The sequence below is a fragment of the Capricornis sumatraensis genome, chromosome X, assembly GCF_032405125.1.
Source record: "Capricornis sumatraensis isolate serow.1 chromosome X, serow.2, whole genome shotgun sequence".
In the NCBI taxonomy this organism is placed as follows: domain Eukaryota; kingdom Metazoa; phylum Chordata; class Mammalia; order Artiodactyla; family Bovidae; genus Capricornis; species Capricornis sumatraensis.
Window position 1 is genome coordinate 114,245,249 of NC_091092.1, and position 6,924 is coordinate 114,252,172.

General features: G+C 37.3%; 1 pseudogene; it reads right to left on the reverse strand.

Moving 5' to 3' along the window:
• Positions 1 to 5,253: 5,253 nt before the first annotated feature.
• Positions 5,254 to 5,614, reverse strand: LOC138071874 (V-type proton ATPase subunit F pseudogene; annotated as a pseudogene).
• Positions 5,615 to 6,924: the final 1,310 nt, after the last annotated feature.

The window sequence follows — 6,924 nt, forward strand, 5'->3', positions numbered from 1 at the left end:
CCTCTCTCCCTCTCGTTCCTCTGTCTCTGATACAGAAGCATTTCATTGCTCTAAAAAATTCCCTATGCTCCAACTATTCATCCTTTCCCCTTTCTTCAACACCAGGCAACCAACCACTGATCTATCTATTGTTTCCATAGTTTTGTCTTTTCCAGAATGTCATATAGTTGTAATTACATAGTATGTAGCCTTTTCAGATTGGTTTCTTCTTTTTTAATTAAAAACAATTTTTTTTTTTTTTTTGCCCCACCACACAGCATGTGGGATCTTAGTTTCCTAACCAGGGATCAAACCCAGGCCACATGCAGTGGAAGTACAGAGTCTTAACCACTGGACCACTGGGGAATTCTTTCAGATTGGCTTCTTTCAGGTGACACTATACTTGTAAGTTTCCACCATGTTTTTTCATGGCTTCATACCTCATTTATTGTTATCACAGAATGATATTCTATTGCGTGACTGCAAAAAAACAATTTGTTTTTCCATTCACCTACTGAAAAACATCTTGGTTGCCTCCAATTTTGACATTTATAAGTAAATATTCCATAAATACTCCTGTGCATGTTTTTATGTGAACATAATTTACAATGCATTTGGATAAGTCCCAAAGAGCATGAACACTAAAATACGGCAAGACTATGTTTAGCTTTGTGAGAAATTTCCAAACTGTCTTCCAAAGTGGCTATACCATTTTACATCTCCACCAGCAATGAAGGAGAATTCCTGTTGCTTCATATCCTCACCAGCATTAGATGTCGTTAGAGGTTTGGATGTTGGCCATGCTAGTAGGTATGTCGTAGTATATCACTGATATTTTAATTTATAACTCTTTAATAACATATGACTTGGAGTATCTTTTCATATGTGCCATATTTGCCATCTATATATTTACTTTGATAAACTGTCCACCAGCTTTTAAATTGGGTTGTCCATTTGTTGTTGTTGTTGAGGTTTAAGGGTTCTGTATATGTTGTGGATACAGGTCCTTTATCAGATGTGCTTTTGCAAATATTTTCTCCCTGGGTATGGCTTGTCTTTGCATTATCTTAACAGAGTATCTTTTGCAGGGTAAAAGTTTTTCACTTTAATGACATCCAACCTAGCTATTTTTTCTTTCATGGAGCATGCTTTTAGCATTGTATCTAAAGACTCATTGCCAAACTCAAGGTTAACTAGATTTTCTCTTCTATCATCTCCTAGAAGTTTTATATTTTTGCATTTTATATTTTGGTCTATGATTCATTTTGAGTCTATTTTCATAAAAGATGCAAGGTCAGTGTCTGGATTCATTTTCCTGAATGTGAATCTGCAGCTATTAAGCCCCATTTGTTGAAAAGACTATTCTTTTTCATTGGATTGCTTTTGCTCCTTTGTCAACAATTAGTTGCTTATACTTGTATGGTCTATTTCTGGGCTCTTTGGTCCATTAAATTGATTTGTCTATTGTTAACAATACCACACTGTCATGATTACTGTGGCTTTAGAGTGAGTCTTGAATTAGAGGATTTTCAGTCTCCCAACTGTGTTCTTTTAGAGTGTTGAATTGGTTATTCTGGATCTTTTGCCTTTCCATATAAACTTTATGACCAGTTTGTTGATATCCACAAAGTTAATGGCTGGGATTTTTATTGGACTTGAGTTGAATCTATAGATTACATTAGGGATAACTAACACCTTCACAGTATCAAGTCATAGAAGAACATAGAATATCTCTCCATTTATTTAGACCTTTGATTTCTTTCATCAGTTTTCCTTATGTAGACCTTATAAAATTTTATTAGATTTATACCTAAGTATTTTAATTTCTTGCTGCTAACATAAATGATATTATGCTTTTTATTGTTAAATTCCAAATGTATACTGCTGACATATAGGAAAGTAACAGACTCTCATATATTAACCTTGGACCTTGTGCCCTGGCAACAATTGCTTATTAGTTCCAGAAGGGGTTTTTGGTAAAATTTTTTGACATTTTGTATATGGACAATAATATCACCTGCAAACAAAGAGAGTTTACTCCCTTCTTCTCAATCTGTACACATTTTCTTTACTTTTTAATCTTTTTTATTACATTAGATAGGACTTACAGTATAATTTGGATAAAGAGTAATGAGAGGGCACATACCTGCTTTGTTGCCCATCTTAGGAGGGAAAGCATCTATTTATAATTTCTCATCAATAATAATGATGTTAATTGTAGTTGACTTACAGATTTTTTTTATCAAGTTGAAGAAATTTCCTCTCTTTCTGGTTTACTTAGGGTTTACCATGAAAGGGGGTAGTATCTTGCTGAATGCTTTTATTGCATCTATTACTGTGATCATATGATTTTTCTTCTTTACCTGTTAATGTAATGGATTACATTAATTGACTTTAAAATTTTGAACTTCCCCTTGGATATCTAGAACACACACTGAGTTGTGGGGTATAATCCTTTTTATATATTGCTGGCTTTGATTTCCTAATATTTTGCTGAGGATTTTTGAATCTATGCTCATGAGAGATATCCATTGGTGGTTTTCCTGTCTTGTAATGTCTGTGCCTGGTTTGGGTATTAGATAATGCTGACCCTCATAAAATGCATTAGGAAGTATTCACTCTGCATCTGTTTTTTGGAGCAGACTGTAGAGAATTGGTCGGAGAAGGCAATGGCACCCCACTCCAGTACTCTTGCCCGGAAAATCCCATGGACAGAGGAGCCTGGTGGGCTGCAGTCCATGGGGTCACTAAGAGTCGGACAAGACTGAGTGACTTCACTTTCACTTTTCACTTGCATGCATTGGAGAAGGAAATGGCAACCCACTTCAGTGTTCTTACCTGGAGAATCCCAGGGATGGGGGAGCCTGGTGGGCTGCCGTCTATGGGGTCGCACAGAGTCAGATACAACTGAAGTGACTTAGCAGTAGCAGTAGAGAATTGGTAGCATTTGTTTCTTAAATGTTTGGTGAAATTCAATAGTGAAACCATTTGGTATAGAGACACAAAAGACCCCAAATAGCCAAAGCAATCTTGAAAAAGAAAAACGGAGCTAGAGGAGGAATCAGGTTCCCTGACTTCAGACTATGCTACAAAGCTACAATCATCAAAACAGTATGATACTGGCGCAAGAACAGAGATATATATCAATAGAACAGGATCGAAAGCCCGGAAATAAGCCCATGCACCTATGGTCAATTAATTTATGACAAAGGAGTCAGGGCTATGCAATGTTGGAAAGACAGTCTCTTCGATGGATGGTGCTGGGAAAACTGGACAGGCACATGTAGAAGAATGAAATTAGATCATTCCTTAACTCCATACACAGGAATGGGCTCAAAATAGATTAAAGACCTAAATGTTAGACCGGATACTGTAAAACTCTCGGAGGAAAACATAGGCAGAACACTCTCTGATATAAATCACAGCAACATCTTTTTTAGTCCATCTCCCCGAATAATGGAAATAAAAGCAAAAATAAACAAATGGGACTTACTTAAACTCAAAAGTTTTTGCACAGCAAAGGAAACAATAAACAAAACAAAAAGACAACCCACAGATTGAGTGAAAATATTTGCAAATGATGTGACTCATAAGGGATTAGTATCCAAAATTTATGAACAGCTTATGACATTCAATAGCATCAAAACAAACAACCCACTAAAAAATGGGCAGACAGCTGAATAGACATTTCTTTAAAGAGGACATACAGATGGCCAATAGGCACATGAAAAGATGTTCAACATTGCTAGCTATTAGAACAAAGCAAATCAAAACCACAATGTGATATCACCTCACACCAGTCAGAATGGCTATCATCAAAAAGTCCACAAATAACAAATGCTGGAGAGGGTGTGGAGAAAAGGGAACCCACCTGCACTGTTGGTGGGAATGTAAATTGGTACAGCCACTACGGAGAACAATATGGAGGTTCCTTAAAACTCTAAAGTTAGAACTACCATATGACACTGCAATCCCACTCCTGGACATATATACAGAGAAAAACATGGCCCCCAAAGATACATGCACCCCAATGCTCATTGCAGCACTGTTTACAATAGCAAAGACATGGAAGCAACCTAAATGTTCATGGACAGAGGAATGGATAAAGAAGATGTGGTACATACGTACAATGGAATATTACTCAGCCATTAAAAATACTGAAATAAGGCCATTTGCAGCAACATGGGTGAACCTAGAGAGTGTCAGGCCAAGCGAAGTGAGTTAGAGAAGGAAAAACATCATATGACATCCCTTATATGTGGAATCTAAAAAGAAATGATATAACTGAACTTACTTAAAAATAGAAAGAGACTCACAGACTTTGAAAACAAACTCATAGTGGCAGGAGGGAAGGGATAGTGAAGGACTTTGAAAAGGTCATGTACACACTGCTATATTTAAAATGGATAACCAACAAAAAACTATTGTATAGCACATGGAACTCTGCCCAATATTAAATGCAGTCTGGATGGCAGGGGGGATAGGGGAGGATGGATAAATGTATATGTATGGCTGAGTCCCTTCACTGTTCACCTGAAACTATCACAACGTTGTTAATTGGCTATACCCCAATACAAAATGTTTTTGGTGTTAATTTTTTTTTATATTAAAAATATAGTGAAACCATTTGGGCCTGGTATTTTCTGTTTTGGAAGGTTATTAATTACTGATTTCAATTTCTTTAATGGTTATAGATTTACTCAGATTATCTATTTCCCCTTGTGTGAGTTTTGGCATATTTTGTCTTTCAAAGAATTGGCCCATTTCATCTTTTATCAAATTAGTGGTTGTAAAGTTGTTCAAAATATAGTTGACCCTTGAGCAACATGGGGGTTAGGGACACTGATTCATTGTGCAGTAAGAAATTCATGTACAACTTTATAGTAGGCTCTCCATATTCATGGTTCTGCATCTAAGATTCAATCAACTGTGGATCATGTAGTGCTGTTGTATCTATTGGAAAAAAGTTTGCATGGTTCAAACCAGTGTCATTCAAGGGTCAACTGTATTTTTAAATTATCATTTTACTGTTCATGGAATCAGTAGTGCTGGTTTCGCTTTCATTTCTGACACCAGTATTTGTGTCTGCTCTGCTTTATTTATTTTTACCCTAACCAACCTTGATTTTAATGGCAGAGCCCTGGTACCTGGAAGCACCTCACCTAGCCCCTCAGTGGAGTGGGAAGGGGCAGGGAATTGGAACTCAGAGGCTCATATCTTAGACAAGGGCTGATGGTAAGCCTAGGGAGAAGCTACATGGCCGTGGAGAGTCCCTTAGTGCAGGTTTTCAGACATGAACATGCCCCTGGCCCTGTGCAGGATGGAGACACTGGCAGCATCACAGAGGTACTCCTTGGATGGGATCTCCAGTATGGCTGGAATGCAGTGCCAGAGGGCATCAAGTGCATGCCTGCACCATCTCTGCAGTGTACTTGTTGATAAGGATGCTGCTCATGTCATCCTGGTTTAGAAACTGCTGGAATGTGTCTTCAGTTTCACTGATGGTAGTATCTTTCTCCATCACCAGGAAGTTTGGTTGGCAGTTCTTGTTAAGCACCCCTATGCCACCCAGCAGGAAGCCAGTCACGGTGTCCTTGTCTCCCATCACTGCCATTAGCTTTCCCCTCCCCGCCATCCTCACAGTCAGCAATACTTTAAACATTTTACCTTATTCTCTTTGTGTTTGGATGGTTTCTGAAGGTAAGTCCAGTTGAATTGTTTTTATTCCTCTATAAAGTAAGGCATTATTTTATCTGGCTTCTTTCAAGATTTTCTTTTAATCTTTGATTTTTTTGCAGTTTGAATATGATATGCTTACATATCGATTTTGGGGGGTATTTATCCTGTTTGTTGTGCTGTGAGCTTCCTGGATCTGTGGATTGGTGTCTGTCTTTTATTTTTGGAAAATTCTCAGCCTTTAAAACTTCAAACATTTCTTCTGTTCCTTTCTCTCTTTCTGCTCCTTTCAGTATTGATATTACACACATGTACCCTTTTTGTAACTGTCCCTCAGTCCTTGAACATTCTGCTCAGTCTTTTTCATTCTTTTCTGTTTGTTTCTCAGTTTTGAAAGTTTCTATTGATATATCTTTAAGTTAACTGATTCTTTTCTTTATGAATCCATCAAACACATTCATCATTTCTGTTACAGAGTTTTTGATTTCTAGCATTTTCTTTTGATTCTTTCTTAAAGTTCCATCTCTCTTACTTTCCCTATCTTTTCTTGCATTTGTCTACTGTTCCCTTGGGAACACTTGGCATATTAATCATAGTTATTTTAAATTCTCAGTCTGATAATTCCAAACTCTCTGCCATATCTGAGTCTGGTTCTGATGCTTCCTTTGCTCACTCAGATTGTGCTTTTTGTGTTTTTGTATGACTTGTGATTTTTAAAAATTGAAAGCCAAGCATAATGTATTGGGTAAAAGGATCTGAGGGAGTGTGAGGTTTAACTTTATCTGACTAGGAAGGGGTAGACTGTGTACACTTTTTGCTGTAATTGTGATGTCAGAGGCTAAAATTTCCTCTAGTGTTATGGCTTTTTCTTTCTTTGTCTCTCCAGTTTGGAGGGCAGGAGTTTACCAAGGAGCTCCATTCTCTGATGAATACAAGAATTGTTTATTTTTTCCTTGAGAACAGTTGTTTTCTTGTTGTGAGTGCTTCTAAGCTCTTTACATGTCACGCCGAAAACTGGAAGTCACAAACATCTCTTAAGAGCAGACTTTCTATTGACTTACCAAGTGGATTTCAGTTGCAACCTTTTTAGGTGGGAGGGGACTTGGCCTTAAATTTTCAATCTAATTCCTACTATCTGTATTCTCCAATGTATTGTTGATTGTAGGTTTCGGCTTGCTGCTGTTGAGCTCTAGATTGCCAATGACACATGTTAATTTTTGAAGAACATATTTTGACTTTTAAGCCATGATAAATTATTCTGAAATTTCG